Genomic DNA, 24,442 nt, shown 5'->3' with positions numbered 1-24,442 from the left:
GCCCCTCTGTTTTTAATTTTTTGAGAAATCTTCATACTGTTTTCCATAGTGGCTGCGCCAGTTTACATTCCCACCAGCAGTGTATGAAGTTTCCCTTTTCTCAACATCCTCTCCAACACTTGTTATTTCTCGTCTTGTTAATTACAGCCATTCTGATGGGTGTGAGGTTGTATCTCATGGTAGTTTTGATTCGCATTTCCCTAATAATTAGTGCCATTGAACATCTTTTCATGTGCCCATTGGCCATCTGTATATCTTTGGAGAAATGTCTGTTCATATCCTCTGCCCATTTTTTGATCGAGTTACATTGAACATTTTCTTGGGTCAATTTTCTTATAGTAACTTGTTGAGTATCTCACTTTTTTCCCTCCAATCAAGGTCTCATTTTATTTTGACTAGAATTATCCTGTTATAATATCAATTACTTGGTGAAATGCTTTGAATTGCTGGAGACCAGATGACCTCTTGAAAATTCTTGGTTTTGGTACTTCAGCTTATTTAGTACCTTTTAATTCCTTGTGATTGGGAGTGCTAAGATAATGGTGGGAAAATACCCCTGTATATTACAGAACAATCCAGGTGGTAGTTACAGGAATAAAAACCTTGTTAGGTAAAATAGGCCATTTACTATTTTATTACCACTAAAGAGTTTTCGTCTTTTTAAAGACTGTCTGAGCTATTGAATTGTTCTAATGCTTATCTCACTTTACTAAAAAATCCCAGCTGTAATGGGATGTAGCTGGGATACCCTGAAACAACTTACATACTCTTTTTTTTTTTAAGATTGGCACCTAGCTAACAACGGTTGCCAATCTTTTTTTTTCTTCTGCTTTTTCTCCCCAAATCCCCCCAGTTCATAGTTGTGTATTCTTAGTTGTGGGTCCTTCTAGTTGTGGCATGTGGGACGCTGCCTCAGTGTGGCCTGATGAGTGGTGCCATGTCTGCGCCCAGGATCAGAACTGGTGAAACCCTGGGCCGCCGAAGTGGAGCGCACAAACTTAACCACTCGGCCACGGGGCTGGCCCCATAACTTATATACTCTTGACAGTCCAGCCATCTGTGGGACAAAGAAATGACTAATGTCACAAAGGATTTTATTGGAGTGATAGCTGGCCTGTCATGACAGTTGTCCAGCTTGGTAAATACTAAAAAATCATTGAATTGTACACTTGAAAAGGGTGAACTTTATGGTATTCGTTATACCTCAGTGAAGTTATTTAAATTGTGTGAATAAATAATGTTATGAAATAAACAGAATCAACAGAACAAAAGTGGTCAGTGTATGTTAATCCTATAGTCATTGCCATTTTGGTAGCTATTAGAATCTAGGCTAAGCATTTGAGGTATGTTATCTTGTTTGATGCTCCTCACGGGCTTGAGAAAGAGTGAAGTACTATGTCAAGGTTACCTAATCTAGTAATTCGTGGAATTCAGGTCTATGTTACCTCCAAACCTGTGCTCTTCATCACAATCTGGACTACTCTGTCTGAAATACTGCTATCTGGGAATGTAGCCAAGTGCTAGCTGATAAGGCAAACAATGTCCACATTTGTGGTACATAGGGCTGGGTTTTGCACGGCTTGGGGAATGAGGGTTCGATATGCAGGTGGGGCCCTTGAACTCCTGTGCCTGGTGCCACTAGGCCTGTTTCACTTTTATCTGTTTTATATGAAGGGGTTTAGTCAGAGGTTTGGTTGGACTTGATTTCTGTGGTTTAAAGAAAAGAAAGCCTGCCTTTTCTTTAGTTTTTCATTCTGATTTTACTAGCTGTTCTAATCAGCGGGGGAGCTGGTCTCTAAGCCCTCTGCCGATTTAGGCGCATCCTGTGAGGAGGTCGGGCACACAACACTGAAAAGTGGCCACTGATAGCGTACCGTGAGAAGAGAGGCAGAGGAAGGCTATAAAATTACACTTAAGACCTCAAGCTGCTGGTAAGTGGGGCTGTTTAGTATATTGTTAAGCGACTCTAAAACTCCACAGAGTTATCATGGACATCGAGTGAAGAGTAGTTGCTGTTTACGTTGAGGGACAGAAAATGAGAAAATGGGGAGTGTGCCCAGTGTGCTGTTGAGAAAACATGCCTGTGGAAGGTGGAGGCAGAAAAGCAGGTGCAGTTTGGGAGAAAGGCAGGGCCAGTTTGACCAAAGTGTGGGGCTCAGAAAGGACTGAAGAGCTTGTATGTAATTGAGGGATTGATGGTTTGTGAACAGAAGTTGCTAGATTTTAGCACTATTGTGGAAGATTGAACAGTCCACTTTGGCATCAGTTTCACAAGTAAGATAGTTCAGACAGGTTAACAAGGGCCTGAAGTTTCAGTGAAGTGGAGAGGAGGCAATAACTGATACTGTAGTTGACAAAGGCACCTTAGAACTGCTGGCTTGTGTATGCGTAGATTGACGTTTCAAAGCTAGCACTGGACAGGGCTACCTAACTTACTCCTTGACGACAAGGAGGAGGACCCTTAATTCAGGTACTTAAACTAAGTTGATGGCACAGAGAATGTAAAGGAAGGCATCAGACCTTAAATATATACAGATATATTTAAGATATAAGGCCTTAAATTGTTTACGACTTAAATGCGTATGGGAAGAAATGGTGGCATTAAAAGAATGGCTTAAAGGTTTTGAGTTCTGGAGCATTTGAAAAATATTGGTCACTTGGAAAATTTTGGAAGTCTTCAAATGAGGTGGTTTTGATGAATTCCATTATAAGTGTAGGTGGTATCTAGTAAGCAGACATGGTCTGAATCTCTGGAGACATAAGGTCTCCAGCTTTTTTTTGTAGATATAAATTTTTATTTCATATAACATGTCAATTATTTTATTTTATTTTTTTTTGAGGAAGATCAGCCCAGAGCTATCTACTGCCAGTCCTCCTCTTTTTGCTGAGGAAGGCTGGCCCTGAGCTAACATCCATGCCCATCTTCTGCTACTTTATACGTGGGACGCTTGGCACAGCATGGCTTGCCAGGTGGTGCCATGTCCGCACCCGGGATCCGAACTGGCGAACCCCGGGCCAGTGAAGCGGAACGTGCGCACTTAACCACTGCGCCACCGGGCAGGCCCCAGGTCTTTAGCTTTTGCTTTGAAGTTAATTATTGATGCCAGTAGAGCATAAAATTTCTGTGAGAAGGGAGAACGTGCTCAAGAATTGAACAATTTTATGTTTCAGGGGTGGGAGAAGGATATGATGCTGCTGAGGATTTGAGAGCAAAGGAGAACCAAGATGGTGTAGTGTCTGAGAAGCCGAGGGAAGAAAGTGATGAAGTAGGCTGAATGCCAGAGACAGGTGAAAGGATGAGGACCCGAGAAAGACTTAACGATGAGGAAGAGGTCAGTGGCGACCTGGGCAATAGCATTTTTCCTACTGTTGGAGTGATAGGGTGCTGGAAACTCGACAAAGTTCAGGAGATGTGTGGTGAGGAAATGGAGACAGTTTGTGTGTTCTTTTTAAGAAATATAGCTTGAGTAGTCATTGCTGACAAGATAGAACATGCAGTTTCCAAGAGTGCTTGGAAGGTAATTTTTCTAAGCCTTTGTTTTTGAGATTAATCTGGTTGTAGAGGATAGTTGAGCAGGTTTTTATACACATACTTGTGAGAAGGAAGAGGATATCTTAATAGGAGCGGTAGGAGATTTCCTTATTAAGGAATTTTTTTTTGAGTAGTTTTTTTTTTTTGAGGAAGATTAGACCTGAGCTAACATCTGCCGACAATCCTCCTCTTTTTGCTGAGGAAGACCGGCCCTAAGCTAACATCTGTGGCCGTCTTCTTCTACTTTATATGTGCGACGCCTGCCACAGCATGGCTTGTCAAGCGGTGCCATGTCCGCACCCGGGATCTGAACCGTCGAACCCCGGGCCACAGAAGCAGAACATGTGAACTTAACTGCTGTGCCACTCTGGCAGGCCCTATTAAGGAATTTTGTATTTGGTACTTGAGTGAAAACTGAGCCTGGTCGTAAGTGACAGGTGTGTTAACACTTAAATGGATTGTATGACTATGTTTTGATAGATACATTCATTCTTTAGGTAACTGACATTTTTTTAAAAGTTGCTTTTGGCATGAATGAAATAGTAATAAGGATGTCGTTAGAATAAAATAAATATGCTTTAAAAAAACACAAACAACTCTGGGGCTGGTCCCTTGGCCGAGTGGTTAAGTTCGCGCACTCCCCTGCAGGCGGCCCAGTGTTTCATTGGTTCGAATCCTGGGCGCGGACATGGCACTGCTCAACAAGCCACGCTGAGGCAGCGTCCCACATGCCACAACTAGAAGGACCCACAACAAAGAATATACAGCTATGTACCAGGGGGCTTTGGGGAGAAAAAGGAAAAAATAAAATCTTAAAAAAAAAAAATATTTAGCACTAATTGAACACTTACTGTTTAAAAAAAACCCCAAAAAACAAAAAAACACAAACCTAACTCAAGACCTTAGATCCTGGAATCATGGGGAAAGTTGAACTATAATGAAAAACTGTGTATCTGAAGTACTTAAAAACTATATATATTTTTAGCTTATAGTAATAGCCAGGGATGGTTTGCTGTCTTGGACTAGCTTAGTAATGGATGTACTGAATCTTTACAAATCAGTTGTGAAATACTTGTGTGTTTGTAATAATCAAGTGCCAAATGTTTTGTTTTGCTTTTTGGTGAGGAAGATTGGCTCTGAGTTAACATCTGTTGTCAATCGTCCTCTTTTTGCTTGAGAAGGATTGTCCCTGAGCTAACATCTGTGCCAGTCTTTCTCTATTTTGTTTGTGGGACACTGTCACAGCATGGCTTGATGAGCGGTGCCTAAGTCCATGCCCAGGATCTGAACCTGTGAACCCCAGGCCACTGAAGTGGAGTGCGTGAACTTAACCACTACACCATCAGGCTGGCCCCAAGTGCCAAATGTTTAAATGGTTCATACAGAGATGTTCATGCAGAAAAATGAGAATAACTTGAAATGTTTTTGGTCGTCTGTCTTCAGTAAGAACTGAAGAAAGGTTTTGTCTGTTGTGAAAGTGTAGTTGGGATTTAATCACATTTAGTAGTTTACAATGAGAGTGGTTTGCAGAGATGCCACTTTACCCAAGAACCAAGCAATAAATTAATGTGAGGTAATGGATTAAAACTTTCAAGTGATTATGAGTTGAACTAGGTAACATTTTGAGTATTGTATATGGGATATTTGTTGAAGTTCTTTTGCACAACCTGCATGTTGGAGATTTTCCTGTGTGGAATATTATTAGGGCTTTCCTGTGCTTTAAAATAAGAAGCAAGAGTTAAACTGACACTATGATTTAGATTTTGTCTTAGCTTAGAGTATCAGGAATCAAAGACTCTTTGTGACTGGTTGTGGTCAGTATGATGGGGCTGAAAGAAAGATCTGGGGCTGGCCCCGTGGCCGAGTGGTTGAGTTTGTCCACTCTGCTTCGGCGGCCCAGGGTTTCACCGGTTCGAATCCTGGGTGTGGACATGGCACCGCTCGTCACACCATGCTGAGGCGGCATCCCACGTGCCACAACTAGAAGGACCCACAGCTAAAAATACACAACTCTGTACCAGGGGGCTTTGGGAAAAAAAGGTAAAATAAAATCTTTAAAAAAAATTTTTTTTAAAAAAAAGAAAGATCTGGCTTATTGAACTTGTATACCCGTGAAGGGTGAGGTAGATTAGCCTCTGGTTTGACACCTTCTTTCCCCTTACTCACTGAGTCTTAGGGAGAGGAAATAAGCCAAAGGGAGCAGGCAACTTCCTTGCTTCTCCAGTTCTCTGTGAAGGCCTCGGGACAGAGCCGCTACTGAGAAGTTAAATTGCTCTGGCGGATGCGGAGCTAGAGAGTAGGGGCAGAATGGGAGTGAGGGTGTGAAGACAAAAAATTTGTAAAAATATGTTTAGGTCTTTGTCACAGACTAAGATTACTGTTGTTGGCCTTAAATCTGTCCTGATCTAATGACTCTCTGTGACTTGATGCTCTTGAGAGGATAGGTGGGGGCTAATGTAGCTGAAGGTGGTTGGGGAAGAGCCATGCTAAACTAGGGTTAGGGATAGGAGAATTTTAGATGGGAACATTCAGTTGGCAGTTTCTTACCACTTTTTGTTAATACCCAGGAAATAGGCCCTCTTTTTTCTTCTTTTTTAGTGCCTGATAATAACATGTTCTAATGTCAGTGGATGCTTGCAGGTTGGTAAGGTTGTCTCTTAAGCACTCGAGCTAGCCTAGAAGTCATTCTGCAGCCTGCTGAAAATCAAGAAATGTTTGAGGGCTTACTCTGTTTAAGGTTTGGGATGGAAACTGCCCCCACCCTCCAAAAAATGACAGTGAATCGGTGATTAAAACCAATGTAAAGGATTCTAAAATAAATGACAAGGAGAAGACTTGAAAGATTGCATTGTCCTTGGGGTCAGAAATTATTTTGGGGAAGTAGCCATACTATGCTGCCCAGAAGTCATGCAGATACATGAATGCTGCCGCTTTTGAGAAAGAGGCCAAGGACAAGAAAGATGATGATATGATGAATTTATTTAGGAAAGCAAGTCCTAAGTATGTCCCGAAGTTAGAATAGATTCAGACTGGTAATTTCCCATATCACACTCACATAGTTACGAAACTCATAAAGAATCAGAGAAAGTTAAATTGTGTTTATTGTACTGTATTTGCCAAGGAAGAGAAGTATGTATTCCATTTTAGGAGAGATTTATGTCAAAAATGTTTGGAACCAAAACCCTAAAGAGTTTTCTTTCATATTCCCATAATACCTGGTTCCTCAGCTGAACAGGATAATTGAGGTGCTGTAACTATAATGCTACCTTGCCTTTACATAGTAGTTTATATGTTAATTTTCTGTGATAAAAGCATGATACAGCCATTTCTAGTGGATCACAATAATGCAAAACAAATAGAAAACACTGGAAGGATATTCACTACACCATTTTTTTTTAAAGATTTTATTTTTCCTTCTCCCCAAGCCTCCCTTCCAGTACATAGTTGTATATTTTAGTTGTGGGTCCTTCTAGTTGTGGCATGTGGGATGCTGCCTCAGCATGGCTTGATGAGCGGTGCTAGGTCCGTGCCCAGGATCCGAACTGGCGAAACCCTGGGCCGCCAAAGCAGAGTGCACAAAGTTAACCACTCAACCTTGGGGCCAGCCCACTAAACGATTAACAGTAGTTATTTTGGGGTGGTGGAACTATAGGTGGTGGTTTTATTTTCTTCCGCTTTTCAGTATTTTTTGGAACTTTGTCTAATGACCATATTACGTTTATATGAGTAAAATAATAAAAGTGAAATTATGCTTTTTGCAGCTTTCTCGTCTTTCTCTTTGAACCACACAGGATCAACATTTTTGTCTCAAGTTCTTTGAGGGCAGCGATTCTCAAACTTCAGTGTGCATCGTCTTCTTTAAACATAATTTCTGATTCAGTAGGTCTGGAGTGACCTTGAGAATTTACATTTGTGACAAGTTCTCAAGTGACGCTGACGCTGCTGTTCTACACACCACACTTTGAGAACCATTGTTCTAGAGTAGTGCTTTGACATCCAAGCCGCACATTAGAAATCTCGAGAGCCTTTTTTAAAAAAAATTGAGGGGCTGGCCTGGTGGCTGAGTGGTTAAGTTTGTGTACTCTGCTTCAGTGGCCCCGGGTTCTGCCGGTTCGGGTCCTGGGCGTGGACCTAGCACTGCTCATTAAGCCATGCTGAGGCAGCATCCCACATGCCACAACTAGAAAGACCCACAACTAAAATATACAGCTATGTACTGGGGGGCTTTGGGGAGAAGAAGGAAAAAGAAATTGAGATATAATTTATATGTGATAAAATTCATCCTTTTAAAGTATACGATTGAATCATTTTTAGTATATTCATAAGATTAGGCAAACATCACTATTTCTAGAACATTTTCATCACCGGAAAAAGAAACCCCATACCCATTAGCAATTACTGCCCATTCTCCCCTGCTTCCATCCCCTTCTAACCACTAATCTACTTTCTGTTTCTATGAATTTGCCTATTTTGGACATTATATATAAATGAAATAATACAATATACATATGTGGTCTTTTGTGACTGACTTCTTTCACTTAGCATGATGTTTTCAAGGTTCATCCATGTTGTAGCATGTATCAGAACTTTATTTCTTTTAGTACTTGAATAATATGCCATTGTATGGTTATACCACAGTTTGTTTATCCGTTCATCAATTGATGGATATTTGGGTTGTTTCCACGTTTTGGCTCTTATGAGTAATGCTGCTATGGACATTCATGTGCACATATCTGGGTGAGCATATGTTTTCAGTTCTCTTGGGTATGTACCTAGGAGTCGAATTGCTTGGTCATGATAGCTCTATGTTTAACATTTTAGGACTTGCTTGGAGCATTTTCAAAAAAGAATTTTGGGTGCCGGCCCAGTGGCACAGCAGTTAAGTGTGCACGTTCTGCTTCAGCGACCTGGGGTTTGCTGGTTTGGATCCTGGGTGAGGACATGGTGGCGCTCAGCAAGCCATGCCGTGGTAGGCGTCCCACATATAAAGTAGAGGAAGATGGCTACAGATATTAGCTCAGGGCCAGTCTTCCTCAGCAAAAAGAGGAGGATTGGCAGCAGTTAGCTCAGGGCTAATCTTCCTCAAAAAAAAAAAAAAAGAATATTGCTGTCTCAGTCTTATTCTCGGCAGGTCTGATTTTACTAAGACCTGGTTTCATTTTTTAGAAGTTGCCCAAGTGATCATACTGTGCAACCAGGGATGGTGATGCATGGTGATCCACTGTTCCATATGTTAAACTTGATTTAATAATGAGAAATTCCTGATGCTTCTGGCGAAATCATCACTGTTAACATTGGATATGGATAGAATGGCACTCTTAGCTAACGAGTATGCTGACAAACCTGGGTGGAGACTTTCTAGTGTTTCATGGAGTAGCAGTTTTCCTGGGCTCCTCCTTAACCTGTTTTACCATTCTCTTGGTTCCTCAGGCCCACTGTGCAACCACAGGATCAGAACATGGCAGGAGATAGTGGCATCATTGTCCAGTAATTCCTTGTTGCCAGAGCCTGTGAGATTGGAAGTTTTTAGAAATAGAGATTGAAAGCAGAAAGTAGACTGTAGTTGCTACTGTGGGTGTGCTAGGTAGAAATTCTGGGGGAGCAAGACCAGAGAATAATATTAGGAAGGCGAACAGAATCTGATATAAGTAGAGCAAAAAAAAACCCCAAGTGTGTGTGTGTGTATGTGCACGTGTGCGTATGTGTCTAACAAGATTTATTACTGGATTTATGAGAAAGCCATTAATCTTATTTTTTGGTAAGGGGATGATTGATAGAAATTCTATTTTAATCTAGTTATAGTCTAGGTTTTTTTAAATTTAAAAAACAGACTGTTTACTAGTCCTTGTCTATGAAGTACTCTAATGGAGGTGTCATCTTGGTGTTATTTGGGGGGTGCTTCTTTGAATGTAATCTAAATGAAAAGTACAGTATTCTTTTTCTTTTTAGAGATTGGCACCTGAGCTAACAACTGTTGCCAATCTTCTTTTTTTCCTGCTTTTTCTCCCCAAATCACCCCAGTACATAGTTGTATATATTAGTTGTGGGTCCTTCTAGTTGTGGCATGCGGCACGCTGCCTCAATGTGGCCTGATGAGCGGTGCCACGTTTGCACCCAGATCCAAACCAGTGAAACCCTGGGCCGCTGAAGCAGAGTGTGTGAATTTAACCACTTAGCCACGGGGCCACCCGGAAAAGTACAGTAGTCTTATAACTTGATAGATCTTTTGAAATGCTGTATAGGTATAGGCCTGTTTTTGGAGAGAAAGGGCAGGGTTTAGAGCCAAGAAATTAGCAGCATAGGAGTGTGACAGATGTATGGAAGCGGCTGTAGGCAATGAAATACTTTTTCCTCTCTGACCTTAGGTAACCTGAAAGAAAATATGACTATCCCAAATAATTTTTGATGTCCTATGATGTTCAAGAGTTCCCCAGCACTCATCTTTTCCGTGGGCAGATTATATGCACACAATAGCAGACAACATTGTGGTTCCCCTGTCAGCCGAGCCTGGGTGTAGGGGAGTTAGTTAACCTTGTCCGCCAGCTGCTTGAGGCCTGACCCTGCCCTCAGCAGCTGTGGAGAATAAAAGTGTCAGCGTGGTCAGCTCCTGGCGTGCAGGGCACAGGGAGCTTAGCTGTGTGGAATTGGTCTCATACTAGAGTTCCTTGGCACCCTAGCTGCTGTACTCTCCTGGGTCGGGGATTTAGACTTCCTCTTGCTGTCTGCTCTCGGCCTCTCACATCAGTTGAGGTTCTTAATCTAAGCCAATCCTGTTCTCTGTAGGAATGAATAAATGAATTTCCTCTGCAGAAAAAGGTTGAGAATAATGTGCATTTTCTTAACAGAAAAAGCAAGAACACAGATTGGAAGTTAAAAAAAAATAATAGAACTGCTAACAAAGACATTACGATATAGAGCCAGGGAGTGCCTATGGGAATCTGAAAGGCTGGGAGGCTAGGAGAGATTCTGTCCCAGAACCTGATCTTTCGCGTCACCCGTGAGCTATGCAGGTGCTGCCTGCGGTAGTTATGCTGTCTTAAAGAAGAGGAAGCTGAGTTGGGGTCTGGTGTCTGTTTGTAATTGAACAGTTATCCTTGCAGCGTAGCACGGTGGTTAAGAGCATAGACTGGAGCCGGATGCCTGGGTTTGGAATCCTGCCTTTTCCATTTACTAGCTGTGAATCTGTATGTCTTAGTTTCCTGTCTGTGAAATGGGAGTAATGTTAGTGTGTACCTCAGAGTGGTGTTGGGAAGGTTAATAATGACTTGCTACTATGTATATAAAGCACTTCAGTGTTGTCTGGCACATGGTAAACAGTATGTGCTTGCTGCTGTTATTATCATTGTTTATTGGTTTTAGGCTTTTGGGGATGAGTAAATGAGTCTTCCATATAGGTGGACTCCCTACCCATCCCTGCTGCTCTAAGACAGCCCTGCGTCATGGACCTCACAGCTGAGTGAACAGCGTCTCTGTGAGCATACTTGATGGAGACTTGCTTTTTGAACATAAATCGTATATTCTGTTTTTAGTAGTTGAGCCCTTAGCTGATTAAGTAATTCATGTTGTCTGGGTTCATTATGTTCTGTTTCAAAAAACATTCATTTTGCTGTTTCTGAAACGTAGGTTTTTTTGATGCAGTAGATGAGATGTGCTGCACCATGTGTGAACCTCCTGGTTTTGAGGGGTCTTCCAGTGCTGTCACTTGTGATACTATCTTAGATAAAGCCCTTTGGTGTTTCACCAGAACCTTCACAGTGCTCAGCATGTTATCAACAAGTGGTCTCTAAGTTTTCAGAATGATCAAATGTGCCCTTGTTTTTATTTTAGGGTAGGATATTACATAGTTTTTAGTTTTTTTATGCCTTAAAGTTAGCATCTTCTTGTGATGAATTTGAGGTATTTGCTTATGTAAGCTTTAATAGAAGTGCAGGTGGCTGTTAACCATTTTCCGGTAGTTCTGAACTATGGAATCTCAAACGCAGCTGTTTCACTGAGATATCTTATCTTCACAAAAGAAAAGTCCTTGAAAAAAATAGCAGTTAATAAAACATTTTGTTAAAATGTCCCTTCTACAAAGAAAGTCTTTGTAGTTTAATCAAGTTGGTTTATTCTGCTGGTTTACTTTCCTTATAGTGTTACAAGTAATTTAGATCGTTCTTGTACTTTAAATAATCTAGGAAGCTTTAGATGATATTTTGCAGATTTTGTTTTTAAGGAGGTTAGAAATGTACTAGCAGTTCGCACCTGTGTTAAAATCTATTGTATCTTTAATTTACTTTGAATAACGTAAGGTAAATATGGATTTTAAATTTTGGTTGGTTAGATTGAAATAACCTGCTACTTCCTGTGGCTCAAGAACCTGAGATATGTATCTTTGAGTTTCTCCTGGATTATTTTTAGAATCTCTTGCTCCTGTCTGTTTCTATTCTAAGAATTCTCTTGGAACCTGTTCCAGGGGAGTAGAACTCCTAGGGGTGGAGAGTGTCAGAGGGGATGGAACACAAGTGTAAACTGAATTCCTGTGGTCTGCCAACTGGATGCTTATTGCAGAAGCATCCCTATTTACTGCATATGGCTCTGTGTCCAGAAAAGAGCGCAGAGAATTTCCCCATATGACAGTATGCTAGTTAAAGGCTTTGATTTTCATAGTCTAGTTTCCATGCCCCATTTCATCTTCACAATTCATTGGTGGTAACTATTTAAGGATGTTGATATTTGGTGACTTATGCTGTTATCTGGATTTATGGATTCACTGTCTCCAGAAGTTTTATGTGAAATTAATATAAGAAAATTGGTCTGAATCCTACATCCTATTAACCTGATGTATTTTCTAAGCTCTGTTTTTCCAAGGATCTTGATAACACTTTTTTCCCCTGTGCTTGCTCTGTAAACTCCCAGTTTTATCTCTGAAAGTTTTTTCTGAACATCTTAATTAATAAGACTTTTTTTATGAACAAGAATTCAGCTCTTCTGATATTTCAGTGTTGGTGTGGAGAGCCATGTTGACAGAAAATAAGCTGGTTTGAATTTGTTTAAGCAAGCATTCTTAGAAGCATGTTCTGGGGCTATAAATTTTTTTTTTCACATGTATTGTATTTGCAATATTTATGCCAAAGCCCTTTTGTAGAAACAATTCATGAATATATAACCCAGAACAGTAAACCTTAATTAAAAGAGAAAAATGGTTATTTCCAAACAATTTTTAAACATAAAGCGAGCAATGTAGTTTTCATGTTTCACAAAGCAGTTATTCTGGTTTAGCTGTGGAACTGGGGCCATTATTTATAGCCTGATCACCTCTTCATCATCAAATGTGGATTGATATAAAGTCTTAATGTTTATACTGAGGCATGTGAATTAGTAAAATTTTAATAGTTTGAAACATAAAAGAGAGTTTATGTTTTCCTGATTGACAAGTGAGGATTCAGGTACGTTACATCAAAATGTTTGGTTGTAATAGCAAGGCTATTAAGACTAAGTCTTTTTTGTAAATCAAAAAACTCAATCTTAGCATCCATTCAACTTGGCTTAAGTTTATTTCTGTACATGCTGATTTTGATCACCAGATGGCACTCTTGTGAGAGGAAATTCTCATTTTGTTAAATTTAATATGCCTAGTTTATTTCATAAATAGGGGCACTGAGGAATAAACAATTCAAAAGATGAGTGAGAAAAGGATGACATAATTCGATAGAAAAATAGAACTGTTTGTAAATCTGTGAGTAAACCAAAAATGACTTGTGTATTTTGAGGAAGGTTAGCCCTGAGCTAACATCTGCTGCCAATCCTCCACTTTTTGCTGAGGAAGACTGGCCCTGAGCTAACATCCGTGCCCATCTTCCTCTCCTTTATATGTGGGATGCCTACCACAGCATGGCTTGACAAGTGGTGCCATGTCCATACCCAGGATCCGAACCGCCGAACCCCGGGCCGCCGAAGTGGAACGTGTGAACTTAACCACTGCGCCACTGGGCTGGCCCCTGATTTTTGTTTTCTTAAGATTTTACCCTAGGAACACCACTTAGCCAGGCAGGTTTTGATTGGGTGCTTAACTTTAGATGCTTAGATAGAATTATAGAGTATGAGTGCTCAAGGTGATGTTAGAAACACTCAAGTAATCCCTTTACTTCAGAAGTGCTAATATGTTTTATATTTGTATGTTGCATCACAGTTGGAAAAAAAGTATATTTGTTCATGTGTATTTATTCATATCTGAGAACGCTGACCTCAGAGAAAGCTCTAAAAATAGTAATAGCAAAACGGTTAACCTTGTTCCATATAATACAACCAAAACAATAAACCCAAACCAACGAAATCTCAAAATTGTTAAACTCAAAAAAGAATGCACATAGTGTACTCAAGTGGACTGAGAGGCATATTCAAATATATTAGAAAGTTTTAAACCAGCATACTGGGCATGTGAGATATTCTGGTTAATTGATTGATTGCTATTATAGTGTATGTAAAAGGCAGTGCAATAATATGCCTGTGGCCTTTATCTAGCATTCCAGTTAATGGAGGACCTATTAAGAAAATAAGTAAATGATGTTAGGACAGGGGCCGGCCCTGTGGCCGAGTGGTTGAGTTTGAGCACTCCGCTTCAACGGTCCAGGGTTTCGCTGGTTTGGATCCTGGGCGCAGACCTGGCACCACTCATTGGACCATGTTGAGGTGGCGTCCCACATGCCACAACCAGAAGGACCCACAACTAAAATATACAACTATGTACTCGGGGGATTTGGGGAGAAAAAGCAGGAAAAAAAATAATATTAGGACAGCTAGCTCAGAAAAAAACTTGTCAAACCTTTTCTAGCTAAAATAGGTTTCAGGGATGTAATTTTCCTTGTGATGTCTGAATTGGTGTACTGAATTATGGTTAGTCTTCTCTATTTTAATTTAAGATGCACATGTCCAAAAGCTATTTAGAAATGCTAGTATAATATCATTTTTAAAACTTGAGATGTATAAGATTTATAAATATGGGAGCATCGTTCTACATCATGTGAATGCTTGCTTTGAGGTCTCCATAACTGGTTGTTATAGAAATCAGCATTCCATTTATTGTTATTTTTGGAATCATTAGCTCTGCTATGATTTGGTTTTCCTTAAGTCAGTCTTAATTTCTAAAAGTTACCAGCTTCTATAGCATGTTATTTTTTTCTGTTTTCTTTTCTTTCTTTTTTTGGTGAGGAAGGTTAGCCTTGAGCTAACATCTATTGCCAGTCTTCCTCTTTTTGCTAAGGAAGATTGGCCCTAAGCTAACATCCGTGCCCATCTTCCTCCACTTTATATGTGGGATGCCTGCCACAGCATGGCTTGATAAGCGGTATGTAGGTCTGTCCAGATCAGAACCGCCCAACTCCAGGCCACCAAAGTGAAACATGTGAACTTAAGCACTACACTGCTGTGCCGGTCCCCTCTTGTTTATGTTATTAATTATTATTATTAAGGTTAGGGAGGCAAGTTAAATAGCTCAAGTATGAATTGCATGTAAGTGTAAAATTCAAAGGGAAGTTAATATGAAGAGTATTAGGAAATACAATCCTAGAAATCTGGAGCCTGTTTAGGGATATTTTTTTTAAAGATTTTCTTTTTTTCCCCAAAGCCCCCTGGTACACAGTTGTATATTCTTCGTTGTGGGTCCTTCTAGTTGTGGCATGTGGGACGCCGCCTCAGTGTGGCTTCATGAGCAGTGCCATGTCTGCGCCCAGGATTCGAACCAATGAAACACTGGGCCGCCTGCAGCGGAGTGCGCGAACTTAACCACTTGGCCACGGGGCCAGCTCCTGTTTAGGAATATTTTAAATGGACTTTGATCGAAACTTAAGGGCTTATTAGTGTGATCTGTCGTATTTGGATCATTTGCCTTTATATTTCTAGATTATTATGCCCAAAATTAAAATGGTCCTGAAACTTTTCATCTTTAAGAATTTTATCAGGGCAGATTGTCCTTTTTTTTCCCCCCCAAAGATTTCATTTTTCCTTTTTCTCCCCAAAGCCCCCCGGTACATAGTTGTATATTTCTAGTTGTGGGTCCTTCCAGCTGTGGCACGTGGGATGCCACCTCAGCATGGCCTGACAAGTGGTGCCATGTCAGTGCCCAGGATCTGAACCAGGGAAGCCCTGGGCCACTGAAGTGGAGCACGCAAACTTAACCACTGGGCCACTGGGCCAGCCCCTGATTGTTCTTTTTTTTTTTTTTTAAAGTTTGAGTTCATAAAAAACTTTTGAGGAGCACATGTTTTTTATTAAGGATCTATAAGGATCTACATCATTAGCCTCCTTTTTCCATGTTTCATAGTCCAATTTGCTTGGTCTACAGGATTTCACATTTCACATGTAGACTTTTACTGCCAGGATCATCCTTTTTTTTTTTTTTTTTTATTAATGTTATGATAGATTACAACCTTGTGAGATTTCAGTTGTACATTATTGTTAGTCATATTGTGGGTACACCTCTTCCCCCTTTGTGCCCTTCCCCCACCCCACCTTTTCCCTGGTAACCACCGATCAGATCTCCTTGTCAATATGTTAACTTCCACCTATGAGTGGAGTCATATAGAGTTCGTCTTTCTCTGACTGGCTTATTTCGCTTAACATAATACCCTCAAGGTCCATCCACGTTGCTGCGAATGGGCCAATTTTGTCTTTTTTTATGGCTTAGTATTCCATTGTGTATATATACCATATCTTCTTTATCCAATCATCACTTTCTGGGCATGTAGGTTGGTTCCACGTCTTGGCTATTGTAAATAATGCTGCGATGAACATAGGGGTGCAAGGGACTCTTGGGATTTCTGATTTCAGGTTCTTAGGATAGATACCCAGTAATGGGATGGCTGGGTCATAGGGTATTTCTATTTTTAACTTTTTGAGAAATCTCCATACTGTTTTCCATAGTGGCTGTACCAGTTTGCATTCCCACCAACAGTGTATGAGGGTTCCTTTTTCTCCACAACCTCTCCAACATTTGTCGCTCTTGGTTTTGGATGTTTTTGCCAATCTAACGGGTGTAAGGTGATATCTTAGTGTAGTTTTGATTTGCATTTCCCTGATGATTAGTGATGATGAACATCTTTTCACGTGTCTATTGGCCATATTTATATCTTCTTTTGAGAAATGTCTGTTCATGTGCTCTGCCCATTTTTTGATCAGGTTGTTTGTTTTTTTGTTGTTAAGCCGTGTGAGTTCTTTGTATATTATGGAGATTAACCCTTTGTCGGATAAGTGGCTTATAAATATTTTTTCCCAATTAGTGAGCTGTTTTTTTGTTTCCATCCTGTTTTCCCTTGCCTTAAAGAAGCTCTTTAGTCTGATGAAGTCCCATTTGTTTATTCTTTCTATTGTTTCCCTCAACTGAGGAGTTATAGTGTCCGAAAAGATTCTTTTGAAACTGATGTCAAAGAGTGTACTCCCTATATTCTCTTCTAGAAGACTTATTGTTTCAGGCCTAATCTTTAGGTCTTTGATCCATTTTGAGTTTATTTTGGTGTGTGGTGAAAAAGAATGGTCAATTTTCAATCTTTTGCATGTGGCTGTCCAGTTTTCCCAGCACCATTTGTTGAAGAGACTTTCTTTTCTCCATTGTAGGCCCTCTGCTCCTTTGTCGAAGATTAGCTGTCCATAGATGTGTGGTTTTATCTCTGGGCTTTCAATTCTGTTCCATTGATCTGTGGACCTGTTTTTGTACCAGTACCATGCTGTTTTGATCACTGTAGCTTTGTAGTATGTTTTGAAATCGGGGATTGTGATTCCGCCGGCTTTGTTTTTCTTGCTCAGGATTGCTTTAGCAATTCGCGGTCTTTTGTTGCCCCATATGAATTTTAGGATTGTTTGTTCAATTTCTGTGAAGAATGTTCTTGGGATTCTGATTGGGATAGCATTGAATCTGTAGATTGCTTTAGGTAGTATGGACATTTTAACTATGTTTATTCTTCCAATCCATTTGCATGGAATGTCTTTCCATCTCTTTATGTCGTTGTCAATTTCTTTCAAGAAAGTCTTGTAGTTTTCATTGTATAGATCCTTCACTTCCTTGGTTAAGTTTATCCCAAGGTATTTTATTCTTTTCGTTGTGATTGTGAATGGGATTGAGTTCTTGAGTTCTTTTTCTGTTAGTTCATTGTTAGTGTATAGAAATGCTACTGATTTATGTATGTTGATTTTATACCCTGCTACTTTGCTGTAGTTGTTGATTATTTCTAATAGTTTTTCTATGGATTCTTTGGGGTTTTCTATATATAAGATCATGTCATCTGCAAACAGCGAGAGTTTTACTTCTTCATTACCTATTTGGATTCCTTTTATTTCTTTTTCCTGCCGAATTGCTCTGGCCAACACCTCCAGTATTATGTTGAATAAGAGTGGTGAAAGTGGGCACCCTTGTCTTGTTCCTGTCCTCAGAGGGATGGCTTTCAGTTTTTGTCCATTGAGTATGATGTTGGCTGTAGGTTTGTCATATATGGCCTTTATTATGTTGAGGTACTTTCCTTCTATACCCATTTTACTGAGGGTTTTTATCATAAATGGGTGTTGGATCTTGTCGAATGCTTTCTCTGCATCTATTGAGATGATCATGTGGTTTTTGTTTTTCATTTTGTTGATGTAGTGTATCACGTTGATTGACTTGCGGATGTTGAACCATCCCTGTGTCCCTGGTATAAATCCCACTTGATCATGGTGTATAATCTTTTTGATGTATTGCTGTATTCAGTTTGCCAGAATTTTGTTGAGGATTTTTGCATCTGTGTTCATCAGTGATATCGGCCTGTAGTTCTCCTTCTTTGTGTTGTCCTTGTCAGGTTTGGGGATCAGAGTGATGTTGGCTTCATAGAATGTGTTGGGGAGTACTCCATCTTCCTCAATTTTCTGGAATAGTTTGAGAAGAATAGGTATTAAGTCTTCTTTGAATGTTTGGTAGAATTCTCCAGAGAAGCCGTCTGGTCCTGGACTCTTATTTTGGGGGAGGTTTTTGATTACTGTTTCGATTTCCTTACTTGTGATTGGCCTATTCAGATTCTCCATTTCTTCCTGATTCATTTTGGGGAGGTTGTAGGAGTCTAGGAAGTTGTCCGTTTCTTCCAGGTTGTTCAATTTGTTGGCATATAGTTTTTCATAGTATTCTCTTATGATCCCTTGTATTTCATTGGTATCTTGATTGTTCTTTTTTAAGGCAATATTTTTCAAGTGTACTTTACTTTAAATTTTTATTAAATATTGAGTACATAGAACAGAATCCTTAATCTTAGATAATGCTGAATGTAATATGTATCCTGATTTCAGAGATCTTATAACATGAAAAATGTATATAATCAATAATGCTTCATATTTATAAATTTATGTAAATATAAAGAACAAGACAAAGAATACCCGTGTACCATCACCTAGTTAAGAAAAAAAATCATTATCTTTTGAAATTCCTACGCTGTTACTTCCCAGTCCCAACCTGTGAGTTAGGTAAAGTTAATCCCTAACGAGAAATTTGTTTATCATTTCCTTTAGGTTTTTTAAAAAAATTTTTTAAAAGATTGGCACTTGAGCTAACAACTGTTGCCAATCTTCTGGGTTTTTTTTTCTGCTTTGTCTCCCCAAATCCCCCCAGTACATAATTGTATATTTTAGTTGTGGGTCCTTTTAGTTATGGCACGTGGGACGCCACCTCAGCGTGGCCTGATGAGTGGTACCATGTCTGTGCCCAGGATCTGAACCAGCAAAAACCTGGGCCTCCAAAGTGAAACGTGTGAACTTAACCTCTTGGTCACGGGGCTGGCCCCTATAGTTTATTTTTTGAGGAAGATTAGCCCTTAGCTAACATCTGCTGCCAGTCCTCCTCTTTTTGCTGAGGAAGACTGGCCCTGAGCTAACACCCATGTCCATCTTCCACTACTTTATATGTGGGACACCTGCTACAGCATGGCTAGATGAGTGGTGCATAGGTCCACACGTGGGATCTGAACTGGCGAACCCTGGGCTGCCGAAGCGGAGCATGTATACTTAACCGCTACACCACCAGGCTGGCCCCTCCTTTACAGTCTTAACACCTATTTTCATAAACAATATATTGTTAATTTTGTATGTTTCTTGAATATTAATGTAACTATAGTGTATATATATTCTCAGTGATTATGTTTTGTTTTTAAATTTACCTTGGAGTGTGTTCCTCAGGTTCTTCCAACGTGGGGGAAGCCGTTATCCATTTTCATTGTTTTATGGTATTCCTTGGTAGGAATATATTGAAAACAGTGTTTGGATTGTTTCCTTGAACATACTGGCACATGTCTTTTGGGGCAGATATACTAGAGGTGTATGTCCCTGGCAGGGTCTGTGCCAGGGAAATGGGATTGCTCAGTTATAGGGAATATATGTATCTTCACCTTTATTAAACAATGCCAGACTGTTGTACAAAGTAGTTATATCAGTTTACAGTCAAACCAGCAATGGATGAGAGTTTATTTTTTTTAACATTCTCACCATTACTTGGTATTCTCCTATTTGCTAACCCTGGGGATTTTGAAAAGACATCTCATTGTGATTTAAATTTGCATTTTATGATTACTAATGAGATCAAGCATCTTTTAATATGTCAGTGGGCTATTTTGGTTTCCTACTATGAAGTTTTCATCAACTCTTTTGCTGGTTTACCTGTTGGGTACTTTTCTGTTTCTTCTTGATTCATAGTAGTTCTTAATATAATCTAAATACTAATTCTTGTCATATGTATGTTGATAAAAATTTTCGCAGTTTGTGGCTTATATTTTCACAGAGTCAGCTGCCTTTCTTTTTTTCTGAGGAAGATTAGCCCTGAGCTAACTGCTGCCAATCCTCTTCTTTTTGCTGAGGAAAACTGGCCCTGAGCTAACATCCATGTCCATCTTCCTCGACTTTATATGTGGGATGCCTAGCACAGCGTGGCTTGCCAAGCGGTGCCACGTCCGCACCCGGGATCCGAACTGGGGAACCCCGGGTCACCGAGAAGGGGAATGTGCGAACTTAACTGCTGTGCCACTGGGCCGGTCCCCAAGCTGCATTTTTATGAACAAAAGTTTTTAATTTTAAAGTTATTAATATTTGCAATTTTTTGCACCTTTTGACTCTTTTAAGAAACCATAACGATCATGAGGTAAAGATTCTTTGTACAGGGTGAAAAAATTTGCCTGCTGTCTTCTGAAACCTGTAATTTTGCGTTTTGTATATTGTTAAAATACCTGTAAATTGGCTTTTTAATGTATGGTCTAATAAAAAAATTTAAGTATAGTCAACCAATTCTTTTGACCTCACTTCTTTAAAAGTTGGTATTTCCTCACCATGTGCACGGCCATCTGTGTTGGAAAGCATATCTGTGTATGCCTGGCTTTCTCCCTGGGCGTCCTGTTTTGATCCATTGGCCACTTTGTCTGTCCTTGCACCTGCGTTGTACTGTTGTAATTACTCTAACGTTTTAATCCTTGATTGGAAGGGAAGCCCTGTGCCTTTTTTTTTTTTTAAAGGAGTATCTTAGCTATTCTTGACTACTTCACCCACGATGTAAGTTTTAGAATGAGCTTGCCAGGTTTGAGACGATAAAACCTTGTTAGAATTTTGATGGGAATTACGTTGAATGTGTAGTTGAGGGAGAGCTAACACTTTTAAGTGTGATCTTTTAAAAGTATTACTTTCTAATCTTTGTGTGTCTTTTCCTTGTCCTAGTGGTCTAACTAGGACCTCCAATGCAGTGTTAAATAGAAGCGATCATAGCAACTGCTCCTGTTTTTTGTTGTTTATTTTTGTCATCTTAAAAGAATGCTTTTAACATTAGAGTTTTCAGTGTGATGTTTATTGTGGGTTTATGTAGATACCCTTATCAAGTCAAAGAAGTATTCTTGTTTTCTAAGAATTTTTATTTTGAATGAATGGTGAATTTTATCATTGCCTTTTCTCTATTGAGATGCTTGTATGATCATAATTTTTTTCCCTTTATTTTGTAAAGTTGGTGATTTTAGTAAATGATTTTTCATTTGTTAAGCCAAACTTATTCCTGGGACATTCTGGACATGGTTGTGATGTATTTTCTTTTTTATACGATGCTGGATTCAGTTTAGAGTTTTTACAGGTATATCTGTAGGTGAGATTGGTTTATAATTATTGTTTCTCATACTGTCCTTATCAAGTTCTAGTATCAAAGCTATTTCATTCTCATGTTTTCATTCTCACGTTTTGCCTCTTTAATATTCTGAAATAGTTTCTGAACAATTAGAATTACTTGTTCTTTAATTATTTGGTAGTAATTGTGGGCAAAACTGTTGGGTGCGTTGATTTTTTTCATTTGTGGTAAAATATATGTAACATAAAATTTACCTTTTTAACCGTTTCAAGGTATACAGTTCAGTAACATTAAGTACATTCATATTGTTGTGCAACTACTGGATGCATTTAAGTTTTAAATGTCTTGGATCCACAGTTTTCTAAAGAGAACTTATTAATGAGATAGAATGTGCAAAATAGTGGAAAGAGTCCAAACTTTGGCATCAAGATGGACTTATACATCACAACTTGCTTACTTATTTTTACTTGCTGTGGGTCTGTGTGATAGATTTATTTCTTCACCTATAAAATAGATATCATAGTGCCTGCCTTGGGCAGATAATGTGATAATTAGGAATTAAATTGGATCTTGGAGCGTCTGATAATACAATGGCAATTGTTACTACTAATAATGAGTTTTCAGTTCTGAATATTAAAAGTGTGCTTAGCTTTGCTAGGAATGGCTCTATTCTACCAATTTGGATGTTTGTAATGTGCTGATTGACCTTAGTTCTACTTGTAATTCTTAAGCCCTTTTCATAAATGTTTTTTGACCACAGAACTAGCCCATAGAAGCCTTGAACTTATATTTCTTGTGTTTTCTGCTCAGTTTGTCAGATTTATCTGGGGTTGATTTCACGAGCCACTTTTTTTTTTTTCCTGCTTTTCTCCCCAAATCCCCCTAGCACACAGTTGTATATTTTCTAGTTGTGGGTCCTTCTAGCTGTGGCACGTGGGACGCCGCCTCAGCATGGCCTGACGAGCGGTGCCATGTCCGCGCCCAGGATCCGAACCAGCGAAACCCTGGGCTGCCAAAGCGGAGTGCACGAGCTGAACCACTTGGCCATGGGTTGGCCCCACGAGCCACTTTTTGAGAAAAAGATAAAATGAGTATGTATTTTTTAACAGCAGAAATCCTGTTGATGTCCAGGATTGTTGTCCTTTAGTCTCTTTATTCACAAATTGTGCCTTATTTCTTTGATGTGTGGATTTACCCCACATGTGCAGTCCCTCTTGCTTTCCTTAAGATTATAGTGTAGAAGTGAGTCTGCATGGAACTTATCTTTCTTAACAGACTTCTCCCCAAGTCCACAGATTCCAGTCAAGCCTTTTTGTTTGCCCATTGCCTGCCAAGTAGGTCATTCCTCACACTGGGGGTAGAGATATTTTGTCATTTTCTTCGGCTGGCTCAGTCCCTTCACCCTGTCATTCCTCTCAGTGAGGAGTAGTAGTGTGTAGCATTGCCTTTCATTTTTAACTAATGCTCCTCATTCCTCTGAATCATACACTTGGAAAGCAAGGTCCTTTCAAAACTGTCTCTAAGCTCTTATGGGTGACTCCATCATTCCTGGTTTCAGTCCAGGATGTTATCATTTGTATTTTGTATTTTTTGTTGAGAAGTACCTCTTGTAGACCCAGAACCTTTAACCTTTGCCAGGAGCTGTGGATGGAAGATACTGTTGGGATGGTGGTAGAGTGCAAGGCTGAGGGAAATAAGAATTTCAGGCCCTGATGGTTATTATCTGGGTAGAAATGAGCATAGATACAGAGGTGCCTGCTTACTTGCTTATTTATTTAGTTACAAATAAATAAATAAAAAATGGGTACTTTAATGGGCAATGGAGGCTTCTTGAGAAATATGATTGAGAAATTTTCCTTTTGTTGACTGAAAGAATATTAAGGAAATTGTTTCCAAGTGGGTATCTTGCTTTACTGCTATCTCTTTGTAAAAATCATTTGTTACTAAAATGGGTTCTTAAAACTTTTTACATGTTCCCTACAGCACAAAATGTTATGACTATTCTAAATTAGAATTTTCATCCTACCATATAGAGCCTCTTTCCCTTTTCAGCTTTTTCTTTAACTTGATGTAACATTTCATATTTGGTCATTGGAATTGGATTTCTGTTTTCAACTCCTCTCCCACCCTTTGTTTTGACACCTCTATTTTCTGGAGACAAAGTTCCTGCAAGTTCAGATGCCTTGAGGGAGCTGTTGGAGCAATGACAGAGCCAAGCCAAAATCTTAGCAGGTTTATGATTCTGCTTTGGAGAACGCTGGTTTCGTACATAATGCTTCCCCTGTCTTAGGCCTTGGCAGCAGAGAGTGAACTCCGGTTCTTTAAACAGAGGACCTGAAGGAGGCTGATGATAAGTGTCTGGGCTTCCTAAGGGGGTGGGTGTCATACAGCTAAGGGATTGGGTTGGATCAGTCAGGGCAGCGCGGTATGCCTCTTTCCTGGACTTCTCATCAAGTGACTCATCTTGTAAGTGGTAGTGTTAAATCCCAATTTTAACTTTAATTTTCAATCTTGTAGGGGCAACATTTGAACAAAATTTTATATGAAGTAACGTGATCGTTTCCTGTGCCATTTTTAGGCCAGTTGATTTGAGCAGATATTTGTAGGTCATAGAGGGTTGGTCTGTCTCCAATTTATGCTCTTAAATGTGGTTCGGAGGGAAAGATGTGTAGGTTTTCCCACTGATGATGTATGTTCATCTAGAACAGCAGATGTTGAACATTTCCATTAATGGTGGGGTTTGTACCATCTCAGCAGATCTTGACAACCAGTTTCTCCAGAAAGGATAATAGGTAGTGCGTTGATTAAATACTAAGACTAGGTGTAAGTTT

At 39.6% G+C, this 24,442-nt stretch overlaps 1 protein-coding gene across 7 annotated transcripts in view; it reads left to right on the top strand.

Moving 5' to 3' along the window:
- The window catches only part of UBAP2 (ubiquitin associated protein 2), a 120,044-nt gene that overhangs the window by 7,596 nt on the left and 88,006 nt on the right, over positions 1-24,442 (top strand). For 2 of the 7 annotated variants that reach the window (XM_070248763.1, XM_070248766.1), the window contains exon 2: positions 3,172-3,332. The exons of the other annotated variants lie outside the window; for them this stretch is intronic. The gene's annotated coding sequence lies outside the window, so the exon portion shown is untranslated. The remainder of the gene's footprint in view (positions 1-3,171; positions 3,333-24,442) is intronic. 7 annotated transcript variants of the gene reach the window in all.

The sequence above is a fragment of the Equus caballus genome, chromosome 23 (genome assembly GCF_041296265.1).
Source record: "Equus caballus isolate H_3958 breed thoroughbred chromosome 23, TB-T2T, whole genome shotgun sequence".
Lineage (NCBI taxonomy): Eukaryota > Metazoa > Chordata > Mammalia > Perissodactyla > Equidae > Equus > Equus caballus.
This window is presented reverse-complemented; position numbering and strand designations above follow the sequence as displayed.